Source organism: Loxodonta africana, chromosome 4, assembly GCF_030014295.1.
Source record: "Loxodonta africana isolate mLoxAfr1 chromosome 4, mLoxAfr1.hap2, whole genome shotgun sequence".
NCBI lineage: Eukaryota > Metazoa > Chordata > Mammalia > Proboscidea > Elephantidae > Loxodonta > Loxodonta africana.
The window spans coordinates 171,725,247-171,744,433 of NC_087345.1; the positions used below are offsets into that span (position 1 = coordinate 171,725,247).

At 41.1% G+C, this 19,187-nt stretch overlaps 1 long non-coding RNA gene across 7 annotated transcripts in view; it reads right to left on the reverse strand.

The window, feature by feature from the left end:
- LOC111750847 (uncharacterized) overlaps positions 1 to 19,187 on the reverse strand; it is a 154,869-nt gene that overhangs the window by 52,487 nt on the left and 83,195 nt on the right. Inside the window, exons 1-2 of one of the 7 annotated variants that reach the window (XR_010321966.1) lie at positions 13,126 to 18,600; positions 12,151 to 12,211 (exon numbers count right to left, since the gene is read on the reverse strand). The exons of 1 other annotated variant lie outside the window; for it this stretch is intronic. This is a non-coding gene — a long non-coding RNA (uncharacterized LOC111750847). Of the gene's footprint in view, positions 1 to 12,150; positions 18,601 to 19,187 lie in introns of those variants that run through there. 5 more of the 7 variants (XR_010321965.1, XR_002785886.2, XR_010321967.1 and 2 more) reach the window with 5 other exon arrangements.

Genomic DNA, 19,187 nt, shown 5'->3' on the forward strand with positions numbered 1-19,187 from the left:
TCAACCCCTCTCCATTAAGAAGGATGTTGGCTGTTGGTTTTGTATAAAAAAAAATAGATGCCCTTTATTATGTTGAGGAATTTCCCTTTTTTACCTATTTTATTGAGAGTTTTTATCAGGAATGGGTGTTGGACTTTATTGAATGTCTTTTCTGCATCGATTGAGATGATCAAACTATTTGTTTCTTTTCTTTTATTTATGCAGTGGATTATGTTGATTGATTTTCTAATGCACACCTGGTATGAATCACACTTGGTTGTGGTGTATTATTTTTTTGATATGATGCTGAACTCCATTGGCTAGAATTTTTGCACCTGTATTCACAAGAGATATTGGCTTGTAATTTTCTTTTTTGTGGGGTCTTTGCCTGGTTTTGGTATCAGGATTACGCTGGCTTCATAGAATGAATTCAGAAGTATGCCTTCCTTTTCTGTGTTCTGAAACAGTTTAAGTAGTGCTGGTATAAGCTCTTCTCTGAATGCTTGGTAGAATTCTCCAGTGAAGTCATCTGTGCCATGGCTTTTTTTGGGGGGGGGATTGGGGGAGTTTTTTAATTGCCTTTTCAATCTCCTCTGTTGTTATGGGTTTGTTCAGATTTTCCACTTCAGTTTGTGTTACTTTGAGTAGGTAGCATGTTACTAGAAATTTGTCCATTTCCTCTAGGTTTTCAGATTTGTTGGAGTATAGTTTTTCATAGTACTCTGTTATGATCCTTTTTATTTCAGTTGGGTCTGTTGTAATGTACCCCATTTCATTTCTTATTTGCTTCCTCTACTGTTTTTCTTTTGTCAGTTTGGCCAGAGGTTTGTCGATTTTGTTGATCCTTTCAAAGAACCAACTTTTGGTTTTGCTGATTCTTTCTGTTATTTTTCTATTCTCTATTTCATTTATTTCTGCTCTGATCTTTATTATTTTCTTTCTTCTGGTGGCTGTGAGCTTTCTTTTACTGTCCTCTATTTGGTCAAGTTGTGTAGCTAATGTTTTGATTTTGTCCCTTTCTTCTTTTTTAATATGTGCATCTGTTGCTATAAATTGACCTCTGAGGACTGCCTTTGCTGTGTCCCAAAGGTTTTGGTACAATGTGTTTTCATCTTCACTTGTTTAGTGCTTTTAGAGTTTGTTTTGTGTATTTTGGAGCCCTGCCATTGGTGCATAGATATTTTTTATGGTTATGTCTTCATGGTGGATTGTCCCTTTAATCATTATATAATGCCCTTCTTTGTCTTTTTTGGTGGATTTTTGTCTTAAAATCTTTTTTATCTGAGATTAGTATTGCCACTCTTGCTCTTTTTTGGTTGCTGTTTGCTTGATATATTTTTTTCCATCCTTTGATTTTTAATAAATTGTCTTTGTTTCTAAGGTATGTCTCTCATAGACAGTATATTTGTGGATCCTATTTCTTTATCCATTCTGCCACTCTCTGTCTCTTTATGGGTGTATTTAAGTCATTTATGTTCAGTGTGGTTATTGATAGTTGTGAGTTTATTGCTGTCATTTTGTAGTGCTTTTTTGTGGTGCTTTTGTTTTCTTTGTTCCTCTTACTCTTCTGTGCTGAATTCCTTTTGTTTGTGGATTTTTTGTTTGTTTGTTTCTTTAGTTTTTGTAGATTTTGCATTTACTGAGACTTTGTTTTTCTTCTTTATTTTGATGAGTGGTGTCTTAATTCTCTAGTGCTGTCATAACAGAAATACCACAGGTGGATGGCTTTAACAAAGAGAAATTTATTTTCTCACAGTCTAGTAGGTTACAAGTCCAAATTCAGGGTGTCAGCTCCAGGGGAAGGCTTTCTCTCTCTGTCAGCTCTGGAGGAAGGCCCTCGTCCTCAATCTTCTCCAGGTCGAAGAGTTTCTCAGGTTTAGGGACCCTGTGTCCAAAGGACACATCCTGTTCCTGGTACTGCTTTCTTGTGGTATGAGGTCCCCCTGTCTCTCTGCTTGCTTCTATCTTTTATATCTCAAGAGATTGCCTCAAGACACTACCTAATCCTGTAGGCTGAGTCCTGCATCACTAACACAACTGTCACACATCCTCGCTTATTAATATCACAGAGGCAGGATTTACAACATATAGGAAAATTACACAATACCAGAAATCATGGCCCAGCTCAATTGATAACACACATTTTTGGGGGGACATAATTCAACCTATGACAAGTAGGTTTGTTAACTTTCTTTGTTGTTACCTTGAAATTTACCCCTATCTTCCTAAGTTTAAACCAGTCTTTTATTACTTGATAATCTCTTGATTTCCACTCCATTTGAAAGTTCTATAGCTACACCATTTATTCCCTCTTTTATTGTTCTGATATTGTTGCCATTTACAGATTGGCATCTCTGGTTCCCTGCTGTAAATGTTTTAGTTTTGACTGATCCTTGAGAGTTCATTACCTAGGTTGGTATATGGCTGATGCTGTTTTATGTGCTAAGTTCAGGTTGTTGTCTGATGTTGGTTCTCTAACCAAAGGACTCCCTTTAATAATTCTTGTGAGTTTGGTTTGGTTTTTACACATTCCCTTAATTTCTGTTTATGTGGAAATGTCCTAATTTTGACATCATATTTGAGCGAGAGCTTTATAGGATATATTATTCTTGGTTGGCAGTTTTTTTTTTTCTTTCAAGATTTTATATATGTCATCCCATTGCCCTCTTGCCTGCATGGCTTCTGCCCAGTGATCTGAGCTTAGTCTTATTGTTTCCCCTTTGAATATAACTTTGTTCTTCTCTAGCTGCTCTCAGGATTATTTCTTTGTCTTTGAAATATATATACATATATATATATATATATATTTTGGTTTTAGCAAGTGTGGTTATGATATGCCTTGGCATTTTTCTTTTGGGGTCTATCCTATATTGGGCTCATTGAGCTTCTTGGATAGTCAACTTTTCATCTTTTATGTTATTAGGGAAGTTTTCTGTCAGCAAATCTTCAATGATTCTCTGTGTTTTCCAATTTTCCCCCGGTTCTGGAACTCAGATCATATGCAAATTTTTGCTTTTGATTGTATCCTACATCACTCTCCGGGTTTCTTCATTTTTCTTCTTCTCTCTGATTGTCCCTCAAACAAAGTGGTATCCAAAGATTAGTCTTCAATTTTGCTCCTAAAACCTTCTATTGCACAGTCCTATTGTGAAATCTTGTTGTTTATCATTTGATTTCTAATTGCTGTTTTCATATGATTTCTAGTTGTTTATTTTAACATTTTGTTCCTGTATTATTTTCCTGATTTCTTCCATTGTTTTTTCTGTCTTTTCCATGATTTTGCCTATTTTTTCCTTATTTTTAACTGCATTTTCCTTCATCTTTTGGAAAACACTGAATATTAGAATTATGAACTCCCTATCAAGTAGTTCCAGTGCCTTTTCTTTCAGCAGAAGGTTATCTGGTGTTTTATTTTGGTCACCTTCTAGAGCCTTGCTCTCCTGTTTTTTTCATGTTTTGATACTGTTTGTTGTCTCCAGGACATTTAGGAATTATTCCCTTTATTTATTAACTGTAGATTTGATTGTTTCATCCTGCTTTTTTGTTTTATTTGCTTATGTCTGGGCACGTGGGCTGGGTGTGTTTTGTTGCTTGCTTAGCTGTGGGCATGATACTTCTCACCATCTTGTCCAGGTGGGCAGGGCTGGTCACTCAGCTATGGTGTAGCAGGGTGGATGTAGTGGGGGTGGTGGGGTGGCGATAGGTAATTTGAGGCATGAACTGGGATGATATGGCAGGGCTGGGGGGCAGTACAGGCCAGGGTCCGGGGGACCTTGCTGGTACCACTCGGGTGTGTGGCACTCAGCACATGCATGCACAGTGCAGGTACGCAGGAGGGAAAACAGAAGATACGATGTGCAGATCTAAGTGGGCAGATGAAATAAGAGGAAAAAGAGAGAGAAAAAAAAGCAACAAAAAAGTATTTTAAAAAAGGTAAAAATAAAAAGTAAATAAAATGGGGGTGCAGTAGGATTCGGTGGATGAGGGCAGGACAGACCCAGTGAGGCCATGTGCTGATGGCTGTCCAGCTGAGCAGTGTGGCTCAGCCCATCAAGAAGTGGCATGAGTGGCACACAGGGCTAGGTGGACAGGAGAAAGGAAAGGAAAGGAAAGTGGGAAAAGAGACGGAAGAAGCCAATAATCCAACAAACAAATTAAATAAAAATAAAAACAACAACAACAAAAAATATGGTGGTGGGGGCACCAGCTGTTGGGGGTGGGGTGAACTTGGGTTGGTGGTGAGCTGATGTCTCTCTCACCAGGTGGCACAGCACAGCCCGTCAGGAAAGAGTGGAGGCAGCACAGGCCTAGGTGGGCAGGAGGAAGAAAAGGATAAGGGGAAATGTAAAGAAAAATAAAAAAAATATGGTGCTGAAGGAGTTGGCCTGTAGGGACATAGAAGACCCAGAGAGGCCATCTGCCAGAGGCTTTCCAGCTGTGAGCTATAGCATAGCCCACCAAGAAGTTGGGGGCATCACGCAGGGCTGGGTGGATGGGAGAAAGGAAAGGAAGGAAGGGAGAGAGACAGAAGAAACAATAATCCCCCAAAAAAGCAAGCGAGCAATAAATAAATAAAATGGCACTGAGGGAGTTGGTCAGTGACAGGGAGGCCTCACACAGTGACTCTCCAACTGAACTATGCAGCATAGCCACTCCAGAAGGGACAGGGATGATACACAGGGCTGGGTGGGTGGGAAAAAGGAAAGAAGAAACAGGAAAAAAGAAGAAAAGAACGAAGCAAACAAACCAAAAAAACCACAGCCCTTCAAGAAGGGGAGGGGATGGCACACAGGGCTAGGTGGGCGGGAGAAAGGAAAGAAAGGGACAGAGAGAGAAGCAACAAAAAAAGAACCAAAAAAAAAAAAAAGACATTAAATGGTCCAGCCAGTGGGGGTAGGGTGGACCCCAGTGGCAGTGAGCTAGTGTCTCTCCAGCAGAGCAACCATGGTTGGTTGGCAAGAAGGATGGGGGGTGGGAAGCATGTATCCCTGGTTGCCAGGTGCTCTATCTGCTGCTGGGAGCCCCGTGGAGTTGCTTTCTCATACTCTCTGTCTGCAGTCCTTGGTGGCTGAGGTCCAAGATGGAGAATCCAGCTGGCAGTGAGGTGGTATCACTCCAGCAAAGCAACTGTTGTCTGTTGGTAAGTGGCAGAGGCTTCATACAGGGAAGAACGGTGTGGAGTGGAAAAGCGTGTATCCCTGGTTACCCAGTGCTCTGTATCCTTTTGGGAGGTCCATGAAGTTGCCTTCCTCTATGGCCTGTCTGCATTCTTTGGTGGCTGTAGTCCAAAATGGCTAATCCAGCCAGGTTAGCTAGTATGGGACCTCCACTCCATAGCGCTCCTTGTTCTCTGTTCTGTCAGTTTCTTATTCCATTCTGTGCTTGACTGAGTTCTTTATTCCTTCACTTGGTACTTACAGTTCCGAGATTGACGTTTGTATCTGTTTTACATAGTTTTTCAGGTCTTTGCTGCAGTAGGATGTCATGGTGCTTCTGTCCATAGTGCTATGTTGGCTCCATCTCTTTGTTTTGTTTTGTTTTTTTAATCTCTTAGTGGTGAAATTATTTTCTTCTTTTCTTTTAACTGTATGTCTAACTTTTCTATGATATGGACATCAATTCGAAAATATTTTAATTGTTTAAGAGACTGTATGTATAGTAATATAAATGAAGTTGACTTTTTACCTAAAAATTAGATTATATTTCAGTAAGCATCTGGTGGCCAACCAAAATGTCAGCAGTTTAAATCCGCCAGCAGCTCCTTGGAAACCCTATGGGGCAGTTTTACGCTGTCCTATAGAGTTGCTGTGAGTCAGAATCGACTCAAAGGCAATGGGTTTTCGGTTATAGGGTTGCCATGACTCAGAGTCGACTCAATCTCAGTAGGTTTAGCTTGTTTTTTTTGGTACACTTTTGATTTAAAAATGAAGACACATAAAAGGTTTTCTTTTGTTTTCATTTTGTCTCTGTTAAGTAGTCGTATGCTTCCTTGTTTGATTTTCTTGCATCATTTTTGGGAAAATTATATAACAAGGATTTTGGTAAACAAAGCAGAATCAGCCAAGGGGCAATTTGGAATCAGAACATTGCTGGTATAATCAGTGGAGCTTTAGCCATTCAGAATGGAACTTCCTTCCCTTTACTTAATTAAAGCAGCTTCTTTTGGGAAAAACAAAAAAGGACCCTTTCCTAACTGGGTTTACGTAAGTCATTGTCTGTTAAAAGATGTTAAAATACACAGCAACTTGCGCAGAGAAAACCTTTAAGCTAACTAATGTGTTTCTACGTGCCAATGACCACTGTCAAAGAGGCCCATGAGAGATACCTTAGTTTCACAAATAGCGAGAAAAGCCTCCATTGGCCATTGCCAGAAATGAAACTTAGTCTTCCCCGCATTGTGAAAAGAGCTTCCCGGAAACTACCTCCTGAGGGTGTTTCTATCATGTGTTCTAAATCACCAAGTTTACAACTGATTGTGTCACATTCAACTGTACCTAGTGAGACTTGGTTCTCTTCTGTCTCTAACCAAAAGCCTTGCTAGTCACAGTGGACTTAGGGATAAGGTAGAGAAGGCAAATTCTCTTCAGCTGAGTTTAGCTAATCATCTCTCCAGCAGATTGAGTCAGTGACGTAATGGTTCTGTTGCAGAGCTAAGAGCGTTGTGCAGATCATTGTAAAGGCTTCTGAGTAGTTAGGTTTACCTGCTCATCTTCCCATGTTCCTATCTCAGGGCTCTGCATCCACTCACCAAGCTAGATCTCTGGAAGTCAACCTGAACTCTCTCTCCTTTATTTCCCATACCCGGAAAATTCTAAATTCTGCCAGTTAAGCCTTATACACATTTCTTTAACTTATCACCTCTTTTCATTTTTGCTACTACTACTGTAATTCAGTTCCTCATTCTCTATCAGCTCTACAGAGACAACAGCCTCCTGATTGGTCTCCCTGCCCCTTTAACCCAGTCATCACATCCTGCAGCATCATTCCCTTGCTTGAAATTCTCTAGTGGCTCACCATGGCATTACGAGATGAAGTGTGGTACTGTTACTTTTGTCGAGTTAGCCCCCACACCATGCATAACAGAACAAAATGTTGCCCAGTCCTGCGCCATCTTCATGATCATGGGTATGTTTAAGTCCATTGTTGCAGCCATTGTGTCCATCCACCACAATGAGAGTTTTGCTTGCCTTCACTGGCCCTACACTCTGCCAAACATGATATCCTTCTCCAGTGATCAGTCCCTTCTGAGTATCCAAAGTAAGCAAGTTGAAATCTCAGACACTATTCTGTGATCCACAGGGTTTTGACTGGCTAATTTTCAGAAGTAGATCACCAGGTCTTTCTTCCTAACCTTAGCCTAGAAGCTCCATTGAAACCTGTCCACCCTTGGTGACCCTGCTGGTATTTGAAATATTGGTGCTATAGCTTCCAGCATCACAGCAACACACAAGCCACCACAGTACGACAAACTGACAGATGGTAGACATGGTACTCTAGAGTTTCTGACAAATGGCCAGGGGGTCTGTGTCCGGCCTCTCTTCTCACCGATCCCTACCTCACACCGCATTCTCCCTGCACACATCTCCTTCTGGTCATTGTACCTTAGCTCATTTCCTTTCCCCCAACACCCCATTCATATCCCACATCCTTCTCACAACAAACTCCTACTTGTTATTTGAGACCTAATTTGAATATTTCCTCCAAGAAGCCTTCCTTTATTCACACATGCAACACACACATACATACCATCAAACATACTCACAAACCTCTGAACTCCCGTAACACCTGTGCATGTGTGTACTATTGCACTTACTGTATTGAATTAATATGATTTTTCTATCAGCATGTTTTCTCTCTTGAGGGCAGAGTCTTTTACTCATCTTTGTATCCACACAACCTAACACAGAGCCAAGTATATACAGAAAATTTGTAATGAATACTCAGTGATGAAATGCATGAATGTCAAAGAAGGGCCATGATTATCTTAAAATTTTAGCTAAAAAATTTAAGATTTTTCAGATAGGAAAGATAAATCATAAATGAGGGATACATTTTAATGATGAAATTTAAGGAATGATTGATCAGCAAGTGACTTATTGTTAACTTTCCCTATCAGATGATTCTGATTTTTTTTTTTTACATTACCATGTCTGAAGACAGAGTTCAATACAGACATGTATGTAAATGTTGTACATAATTTCAGAAAATTATTATAGCATAAAGATTATATATGTAATCCTTGGAAGAAAGGCAAGGAAAATATTGAGAAATCTTAAGAAAGCTCTTCTTTCTTAATTAAGGGACATCTTTAGGAAATTGAAAAAGAGGAAATAATAGAGCTACATATAGAACTACAAGAGTGTCCAAAGAGCAAAGGAAATTTCAACATTTTGGTATTACCCTAAGTAGAGAAAGGAATTTGTGCAGAGTTAAAATATCTAAAAAGTAGAAGTTCTGTAAGAGAAACTTAAAAAGAAGAGAAGGGACAAAATAGAACAAGAAATACCAGAAACAAAATTGGAATGGCAGAAGGAAATTTTCATGGTTTTAAAGAAAATAAATCTCTGATATGTTAAAGTAGAATATCAGTAGATGCACTATGGAGTCTTGAGGAGCTCTGAGTGGATGAGGGTTTGTACTGATTCTCTTGCTGATTTCTTCCACATTGGCGTGACAATGTGAGATTTCCCATTAGTTGGATAAGTTAGCTATTGCTGCATAACAAAGAACCCTAAAACTTGGTAGGTTATTGCTCATGATTCTATGGGTTAGCAGTTTGGACTGGGCTCAGCTAGGCAGAATTTCTGCTGGTTTCACCTAGAGTCGCTCATGAGGTTGCAGTCATCTGATGGGCTGCCTGGGGATGATTGATCCAAGATGGCCTCATATGCCTGGCAGTTGGCACAGGCTCTTGGCTGGATTTCTTTCTCCATATATTCTCTCGTTCTTAAGGAAGCCAGCTCAGGTTTCTGTACATGGAAGTCTTAGGGCAGCAAGAGAAAAAAACTCAATGCACAAGTCTGTTTTAAGCCTTTACATGTATCATGTTTGCTAATGTCCCATTAGCCAAAGCAAGTCATAAGGCCATGGCCCCATTACAAGTGGGGAGGGAGAAACATAGTCCACCTCTTCACGGAAGGAACAAAATAGTCACATTGCACAGAGGCATAAGCAGAGGAATAGGAGGAATTTGTGGCCATTAAACTGTCTACCTCAAGTGTCCTCCGATTTAGTTCTGAAGATTCTGCAAATGCCCAAGACGCCATTAAAACTCATGTTTTGCACCCACAAAAGTTAGTGCAATCCATTGGGGGCTGACAAAGGAAATCAAGATAGGCAAAGAGCTTAGAGACCAAATGTTGTTCATGGATTGAAAGATGTCTCCTATTCACTCCCTACCTGCATTCAACACATCATTTCTCCACTTAGAACCCCTCCCTTGTTCCCTATAGCCTCTAGGGGTAAGTTATACTCCTTGGTGTGGCATTCAAGGCCTTTCACTATTTTCCCTAGCTACCTTACAGTACGCTAGTTAATTTAGCAAATAGACTCACAATATATGTTGAATCAAAGACAATAGGAGCTATTTCTTGCTCACTTAAAAGTATTGAAGGTGAAATATTGGTGGGACAGCCCTCTCGCGTGAAATCATTAAGGTTACCAATGTGATAGAGGTTTTGCCTTCCTCAAATATGCCTTCCATAACAATCCTGAGTGTGGCCCCCCTTCCAACCATCTAGAAGACTAGAGCAAGGAAGAGCTTGCATGGAAGGTTTTAATGGGTCAGGCTTGAAGGTGGCACACATCACTTCTGTTCAATTCCATTGACTAGAACTCAGTCACATGGTATTATGGATTGAATTGTGTCCCCTAAAAATGTGTGTCAGTTTGGCTAGGCCATGATTCCCAGTATTGTGTGGTTGTCCACCATTTTGTGATCTGATTGTGATTATCCTCTGTGTTGTAAATCCTAACCTCTATGATGTTAATGAGGCAGGATTAGGGGTAGCTATGTTAAGGAGGCAGGACTCAATCTATAGGATTAGGTTGTATGTATCTTGAGTCGGTCTCTTTGTGATATAAAAGAGAGAATTGAGCAGGGAGGAGAGGGGCTTCCTACCACCAAGAAACGAGATCCAGTAGCACAGCGTGCCCTTTGGACCAGAGTCTCTGCACTGAGAAGCTCCTAGACCTGGGGAAAATTGATGACAGAGACCTTCCTCCAGGGCCAATACAGAGAGAAAGTCTTTGCCTGGAGCTGGCGCCCTGAATTCGGACTTCCTGAGCTGTGAGAGAATAAACTTCTGTTTGTTAAAGCCATCCACTTGTGATATTTCTGTTATAGCAGCACTAGATAACTAAGGCACATGGCTACCAAAATAAATCTTATTACCATTCCAAATCAACCACTGCTTTCCCACATCTTGATGCCTATGCTGGAATGCCCTTCTCTCTGCTCTCCAACTGATGAACTCATTATTTAAGGTCTGGCTCTAATGTCTTTTTTTTTTTCTAATGTCACTTTCCCTGTGAAACCATCCCCATCTCCGAAAAGCTACTCATCTTTTGTACCCAAAACCAAAAAAAAATCCCACTGCCGTCGAGTCGATTCCGACTCATAGTGACCCTATAGTACAGAGTAGAACTGCCCCATAGAGTTTCCAAGGAGCGCCTGGTGAATTCAAACTGCCAACCTTTTGGTTAGCAGCCGTAGCACTTAACCACTATGCCACATCTTTTGTACACACCCCACCAAAGCACAAAATGTACTGATTTTTCATGTATCTGGCCCTCCAACTAGACCATGAGATCCTCCAGTGCGGGATTATGCGACATTCACCTTTGTGTAGGGAATACATAGCTTAATGTCTAGATACAGTACAGAATGGTAGAATTAGTGACTGCAGCTGTAGTTTCCAACCCAGGCCAGTGGGCAAGTAATAAAGCCGCTCCCTCTGCAGTGTTCCCAACCAGTGGCATTCCAGACTATCCATGGAAGGGGTAAGACTACCATTCCTGGGCATCATGGCAAAACTGCCCACTTACTTGGGAATTCTTCTGCATGGGAAAATACCCCACACGCTTTTTCTCCATGTTCTTTCACATCTGTGGAACTCTACAGCTCTAGGAAAGACGAGGAGCTGTGTGATAGCCAAGCCTGTCCCAGTAGTGAGCCCAAGACCATCAGACCACTTCTATTGTACTTGTGTTCCATCAAAAAGCAGCAAAAAGTGTAGCTTCACTGATGATAGAACACAAATTAAAGTATTTAGGCACATATTTTCTATTACCATAACAAAGATTCAAAAAATTTTATACTACCCGTTGCTGGCAAGAGTGAGATTTTTTTCACTATCAACAAAACTTTAAACAAATTATCCAGCTTTAATGCTTGCAAAGATGTGTGGAGACAGGCACACGCATAAACTTCAGGTAAATGCAAAAAGCTGAGTAACGTACCTAGAAAACAACTTGGCAATAAGTGTCAAAAAACATTAAAATGCTCTTATCTTCTGCTCCAGGATGTTTTTTCCAGAAATACATATCAAATAAATAAGCAAAAATGTCAGCAAAAACTTAGGTATAAATATGCTCATTACAATATTCTTTAAAATACAGAAGAAACAATCTAAGTATACAGATTAAAAAATATACATGTTAACTTTTAAAAGGTTAAAAAAATACACAGAATGTATAAAATCAGCATCCATGTGTCTATGCTGATATAAATAGGCGGTTCTGTAAAGAAACAAATGGAGAGAAGAGACAACTCTCCCTTGCAGAAGAATTCCAAATAATTTATGTAACTGTTCCTCTAAAGGAGGGGAGTGTAACTCCTACTCCTTAAGTGGGGCTGCACATAGTGACTTCCTTCCAAAGAGCATGGTATGGAAAAGGGGGAAAGAGTTACTTTACAGTGAAGAAATCTGACAGCCTTGACCACCTCAGCCAGGTTATCAAGGTCAATATCAACAGCGATAACTCATGTCACTAGTACGTGCCTTTGATATGATGTGGTGAAATGGAACTTTATGATCTTCCTTCCAAAAATCCATAACCCCAGTCTAATTATGAGAAAAATCCCAATAGAGAGGCACTCTACAAAATACATGACCAGTATTCCTGAGAACTACCAAGGTCAACCAAAACAAGGAAGTCTGAGAAACTCACAGCCAAAAGGAGTCTAAGGAGACATGGCGATGAAGTGCAATGTGGTATCCTGGATGGGATCCTGGAACAGAAAAAGGGCATTAGATAAAAACTAAGGACATCTGAAAAAAGTGTGGACTTCAGTTAGTAATGACGTGTCAATACTTGTTCACTAATTGTATCAGACTAAGAAGATAATAATAGAGAAAACAGGTGCAGGGAATATGGAAACTCCCTGTGCTAACTTCTCAATTTTTCTAAAAATTCAGAACTGTTCTAAAAAGTGAAGTCTATTTTTAAAATGTATAAAAACTATACAGAGTGGAAATGACTAATATGCAGCCCAATACATGGACTACAAAATAAGCTCACATCTCTTTTAACATTTTTAAATTCAATGGCTCCTATGAAATTATTTTTTCCTTCCTTATCTTTTCTTCCTCAGAAGCAAAAAACTGGGGAAAACTGACCAGCTCACCCGAGGGCAGAGTGGGCTGTGTGGTTCTGTTGTGGTTCATTGCTGACAGCAGCTGGTCCCGCAGCCCGTCCCGCAGCCCAGCCCAGCCCAGCTCTGGTTATCTCAGGCACCACCTCTAGGGATACTGCCGCACAGCAGCACAGAGGACCTTGAATACCTCTGATTCCTGTGCTGCCTCCATTGTTCAAAGTTCAGGGGAGAAGGAGACTCTCCTAGCACACAGTGTTGTGCTCAGCTATAATAATTAGCATAATAATGGTAATGACAATAAAAAAAATTGCTAACATTTATTGAGTGCCCAAGACCTTTCTAAGCACTTCGCATGTATTAAACCTCTTAATCCTCACAATAACCCTAATGAAAGTCTTAGCTTATCCTATAGTCTGGATTTCGATTACTGCATTTTCATAATGCTGCTGAACATTTTTCTCTGTCCCCTGTGTTTCTTGTAAACATGTACTTGGATCTAGTTATAGATTGAATTGTAACCCCTCCAAAAGGTATGTTGAAGTCCTAACCTCTGGTACCCGTAAACATGATCTTGTTTGGCAATCGGGTCTTTGAAGATGTTATCAGTTAACATGAGGTCACACTGGAGTAAGGTGGGTCCTGATTCAATCTGAGTGGTGTCCTTATAAAAGAGAAGAGACACAGAGGAAGACAAGCATGTAAAGACAGAGACAGAGGTTGGAGTGACGCTGCCACAAGCCAAGGAATGCTAAGGCTCGCTGGCCATCACCAGAAGCTAGGAGAGAAGCATGGAATAGATTCTCCCTCAGAGCCCACAGAAGGAATCAACATGGCAGATACCCTGATTTCAGACTTCTAGCTACCAGAACTGTGAGACAATAGATTTCTGTTCTTACAAGACACCCAGTTGGTGGTAGTTTGTTTGGCAGCCCTAGGAAACTAATACAGATCTGCTGGAGTGATTTCAATGAGATTCAAGTTCACTTTTTCTTTTTTTTACAAAATTACTTCATGAATTCTTCTATCTGGAGGCACATAATATCTGGTTGTCACTCTTTTGGGAGGTCAATAGTCATTGACAGTCATTGCCTAGACCCGTTAATTCCTTATGGATTTGCAAAATGATGATATTCTAACTCTGACATCCCTTCTGGAATACTTCAACAAAGAGAACCTTCCCCTCATCAACTGTTGGGTTAACCAGTGGCACAAGATAAATGTTTAAGTCTTCCCCTTTATTTACCAGTGTTCAAAGTAACAACTGGATCCCATATCATTCTCCAAAGGTGACTCATCAAGTTTTTTTTCATATCATTATGAACTTATAAATTAAAACATTTTTAACAAATAAACATAGTAGACATGTTTTAATACATTGCCATTATTATTCTTATTGAGACCCAAATGGCCCCATATTTGGCCAGACTGAACCCCTTCAAGTTGGCTACTGTGACTTTTTCATACCACCTTAGTGGTCTTTGGAAACCGTAGTGGCATAGTGCTTATGAGCTACAGCTGCCAGCCAAAAGGTCAGCAGTTTAAATTCACAGGCGCTCCTTGGAAACCCTATGGGGCAGTTCTACTATGTCCTGGAGGGTCGCTATGAGTTGGAATCTACTCGAGAGCAACAGGTTTGGTTTTTGTTTTGGGGGGTTTTTTTAGTGGTCTTTGACAATATCCTTCCTTTCTTTTATGACAAGATGTTCCAGACTCATCTTGTGCATTTCCTGGTTCAGACCTGGAATCAATCATCTCTCTAAGAAGCCTTTATTCCTTTTAGTGGGAAATGATATTTAGAAACCACAATTTGGGTGTTGAAAGATATGTTTATTTCTTAATATGCTGGGGGTTTCAAAAAAATGATGTGGCTTAGGCCTCTCTGAGCATTTCAGAGGCTCTTTTCCCAATGCTCCACACACAGGCTCGTGCACTCACACACATGCAAACACTTGCACACACACAGGCGCACACACACATACACGCAATGTAGACCTGGGGCCTGCAATTTCAGAAGAATTTTCTTTCTCTCACACACACTGGGTCTGTACTAATTTCTGTCTTATCTTGTCATAGGAGTATTATGTAATCATAGAAAAAAATTTATAGCCACATCAAATTAGCTTTCAAAGAAAATCAAACAGCAAAATGAGTATGGTATAATCCCAATAAAGTTTGTGTGTGTGCTAATAATGGTGTTAAAGGAATATTCAGGATATAGAATATAACATTTCAAAAGTTGAACTCCATCCTATGAAGACAAGCATTGTCCAGCCCCTGCTCACCCCTCTAACTTCCCCTTCTGTCCCTTTCCCCTGGCCCAGTAAGCTTCAGTCACACTGACTGCCCTTCAGTTGAGGTCTTGAGGCCTTTGGGCCTGTCTTGACCCTTCCCTCCTGGAATGCTGCTGGCTCTTTCTAATCCTTTAGTTCTCCTTCTAATTGTCCCTCCTCAGGGACACCTGCCCTGACCATGTAGGTAGTCCACACCATGGGTATAATCTGCCATAGCACCACGTTCCTTCATAGAGCTTGGCGTTTTGCAAGTATGTATTTTTTTTTTTCTACTTACCCATGACCTGATTCCTCCGTTAATCTGCTAGCTTCTTAAGGGCAAGCACTATGCTTCCCTCACCACTCTATACACAGTACCAAACAACATCCACGGCAGAGAATAGAAACTCAGTATTTTTTGAATTACTGAAAATTATTTATACACAAATAAATTACTGGAAAGAGCCATCAAATTAGTAGTAGTATTTAAGTCTGAACCGGTGTGACATTCATCTTCTTTTTGCTTTCCTCTACGTTTCAAAAATTTTTAGAATAAATGCACATTTTTTTTTTTTTTTTTTTGGTAAGAGAAATAAATTCCTGCGTTTTCAACCATAGGAATAGTAGGAATGCTTCGATATCTTTCAAAGTTTAGTTCCCGGCTCCACACCAGGCATCTGGCCTCCAAATCGGACACCAATGAGGTTGTGAAGTCCTGTATCACCAGGTGAAGTCACTAGGCTGACTCACACAGCAATGGGTCTCATTGCTCACAGTAGAGGATCGGTCCTTCTAAAAGATCCAAGAGAATCTGAGACAGGGCTGCTCAAGGCCTGGCCTTCGGCTAGGAGCAATCCAGTTGTCCTACCAAGCTCTTAACTCTCAAAAGTTCAAGGACCTATAATTGAGGGCACCTAATCCCTGTAAGAGAAACCTTGGTGGCATAGTGGCTAAGAGCTACAGCTGCTAATCGAAAGGTTGGCAGTTCAAATCCACCAGGCGCTCCTTGGAAACTCTATGGGGCAATTCTACTCTGTGTTATAGGGTCGCTATGAGTCAGAATCAACTCTACGGCAATGGGTTTGGTTTTCTGGTTTTTAATCCCTTTAAGATGGGAGCCTTGGTGGCTCAGTGGTTAAGCGCTCGGCTGCTGACAGGTCAGCAGTTCAAACCCACCAGCCGCTCTGTGGGAGAAAAATGTGGCAGTCTGTTACCATAAAAGTTACAGCCTTGGAAACCCTATGGGGCAGTTCGCTATGAGTTGGAATTGGCTTGACAGCAACGGGCAATCCATTTAAGAGCGCTGTGGTGGTTCAGAGGTAGAATTCTCACCTTCTAAGCTGGAAACCCAGGATGGATTCCTGGCCAATGCACCTCATGTGCCTCCATCACCTGCCTCTGAGTGGAGGCTTGAGTGTCGCTGTGATGCTGAACAGGTTCCAGCAGAGCTTCCAGACTATGATGGAGTAGGAAGAAGGGCCTAGCAATTACCAATCTACTTCCAAAAATCAGCCAGTGAACAGCCTGTGGATCCCAACAGCCCTGCCCCATTGTGCATGGGTCACCAGGAGTCAGGGGCCAACTCCGCAGCACCTAACAACAACACTCCCACTACAAGGAGCCCCAGGGTAGTGCAGATGGTTAACACACGAGGCTGCTAGCCTGAGTGAGTCTGCTGAGGGCACCTGGGAAGAAGCCCTGTAGTCTACCTCTGATAAAGCTTACAGAACACAGTTCTATTCTCACATATTTGGGGGAGCCAGGAGTGGGGACTGATTCCAGCTCAACTGGTTTTTTTAATTTGTTTTTTTTCAATCCCTTTAAGAGGAACAAGCACAAGTAAGTCTGACCAGCACCACGTCTCTCCGGTTTTCCAGTTGCAGGACTTAAACAGAGGAAGAATATTCGAGGTAGGGTAGTCTCTCTTCCACAGCCAGGACGAGGCAGTTACAGTTCTTCTACACAGGAGGCACAGGAAGCACCCACTCAACGCGAGCAGTCCCGCTCCCACCAGAGTCACGAAATTCTGGCACGCATCCGAGGAGCTGGGACATCAGCTTCCTGCCCGTGGAAGAACACAAGTTTGTGAAGCTTTGCAAGAAACTAAGTGGTCTTGTTCAAAATCCCCAAATAAGGGCTTTCTGATGTAACATATTTTCCCAAACACTTAGCAAACCACACCCACAGTGAGATGGAAAATCCAATCCCCAGCAAGGACTGCAAAGAGTTTCATTCTGGGTTCCACTTGGAAGAGTGAAAAGGCAATGGAGTTGCTGGTGAAACTCCTGGGTTTTTTTGGAGTTCGAGAAATGCGATTGCACCTGAAACTGTTTGTTTTCTGTAGTTGGCATTTCAAAATGAAAATTTTGTCCTGCTCTGAAAAACTTTAAAAGAGGAAGTTCCTATAGCTTTTAGGCTCAGAAATAGGAATGGCCCAGAGCTGACTAATCACTCTGCAACACTAAAAAGTCTAAAGATTGTGAAAAGATGGCATCAGGGAAAATATTAGCATTTCCAACCACAATCTAGGGCAAAGGCCACGGCTCACCTGAAAGGTACACAGAGTGAGAGTTAATGCCAGCCTGCCAGTGAGAAGGAACACAGGCACTTCCTAAGCCAACAAAGTTCTATTATAGCCAGACTAACCCTAGAAGTCAAGACCATGGCATCCAACGTGATACTGAAAAAATAGAGAAACAGAACTGCCAAGCATTGACAGGTGAGTTGTTTTCTGCCCAGGGCTGTTTGCCCAGCTGGCACTCAGTACATACAACGATTGCCACTGTGGGCAGATTAGGTAACAAGCAAACAAGATCATTAAGACGTCAGGGGCGCAATACAAGGATGACGTGTAAAGTCAGGCATGGTCGACTAACCCCACAAACACACCAAAGAATGGAAATGGAAAGCAAAATCTAAACGTTCTGTGATTTGGGCCTGAACTGAACCTATGGCAGGAGGAACTAGATCCCCTTTGTGTCCAAAGGAAAATGACCAGGGCAGAGCAGGGCTTAGAATGTCATGAGAGCCACTGCTGAAGGCTGTGACGATGTTCAACCCAGAATAAAGGTGACTTAGCGGGACAGGACAGCTGCTCAAATAGTTGAAGGGCTGTCATGGGAAAGAGAACTAGACTGCACTCAGAGGAGGGAATAAGGACCAACGTGGAAACGCAGAAGGGAGGTGTAAGTTTCATGTAAGGAAAAATGTCCTGGTAATTAAAACTCTCTTAAAGAAAGGAACTGCCTGGAGAAGCAGGGTGTTTCTGTTGCTGGATATGTTGTAGCAGAAAGTGGGTGAACCTCTTGATGGCCACCGAGGCCCCTTTTAACCCAGCCGAAGTCAGGATTAGGAATTCCATTTGGTGCACCTGACATCAGACTGAGGCCAGTGGGCATATACATAGAACACTCTCAGCAACCCTAGGCTTCATTGTAATGCACACAGAACAGATGAAGAAATTGAGGCCAGAGAGGCTAAATAATCTGCCTAAAGTTGCCCAAGCAATATGTGGTAGAGTCTGTGTTCAAACCCTGATTGCTTTTGCCCTAACGTTAATGCTTTTTCCCATATATCAGATCCCCTCCATCAAGCTAAATGAGGCATTAATCTTGAGCCCTTAAAGAGGAAAGGTATTGTTATGGACTGATTTGTGTCTCTCAAAAGGATATGTTCAAGACCTAACCCCCATACCTGTGAATGGGATTTTCTTTGGAAATACAGGTGGTCCCTGACTTACGACATAGTCGAAGTTATGACGAACCACACTTACTAACATCTTGTGTTTTCTTTTGGTACATCTTATTGTTAGTAATATGTACTGCATACAATGTTGCAGCATGTAATTTGCTGATGTTATCATTCTCAGATATTCACTCGAAGACGTTCAATTTCATGATTTACTGTTCAAAACACTGCTGTATACAGTGTTTAGTTTTCTACACTAAATCAGAGGTGGGCTTCAGTTATTTGAAAACATGCACCCAAACACTGATTGCTTTGCTAAACTCGATAGGCAGGTTCAGGAAGCAGTGAGATGTTACCTCAAAATATATGAAGAAAAGAACCATACAGACAATTATCACTAATTTTCTGACTAGAAACACCATCTCCCTTCCCAGGGAATTGAACCTTCCACAAGTAGAGTTATTAAAAATTATTACAACTGACAAAATACCAACATCCAACGTCATCCAACTCTTCTTCATCATCAGAGTAAATTTTTTATGATTTGTGTATTTCTTTACATATGTATATATAAATTAAAATATATCTGTAAGTTTATATGTAATGTTTCCAACCCCCCAAGACAAAGGTTGGGTTTATAAAGATACTGATAA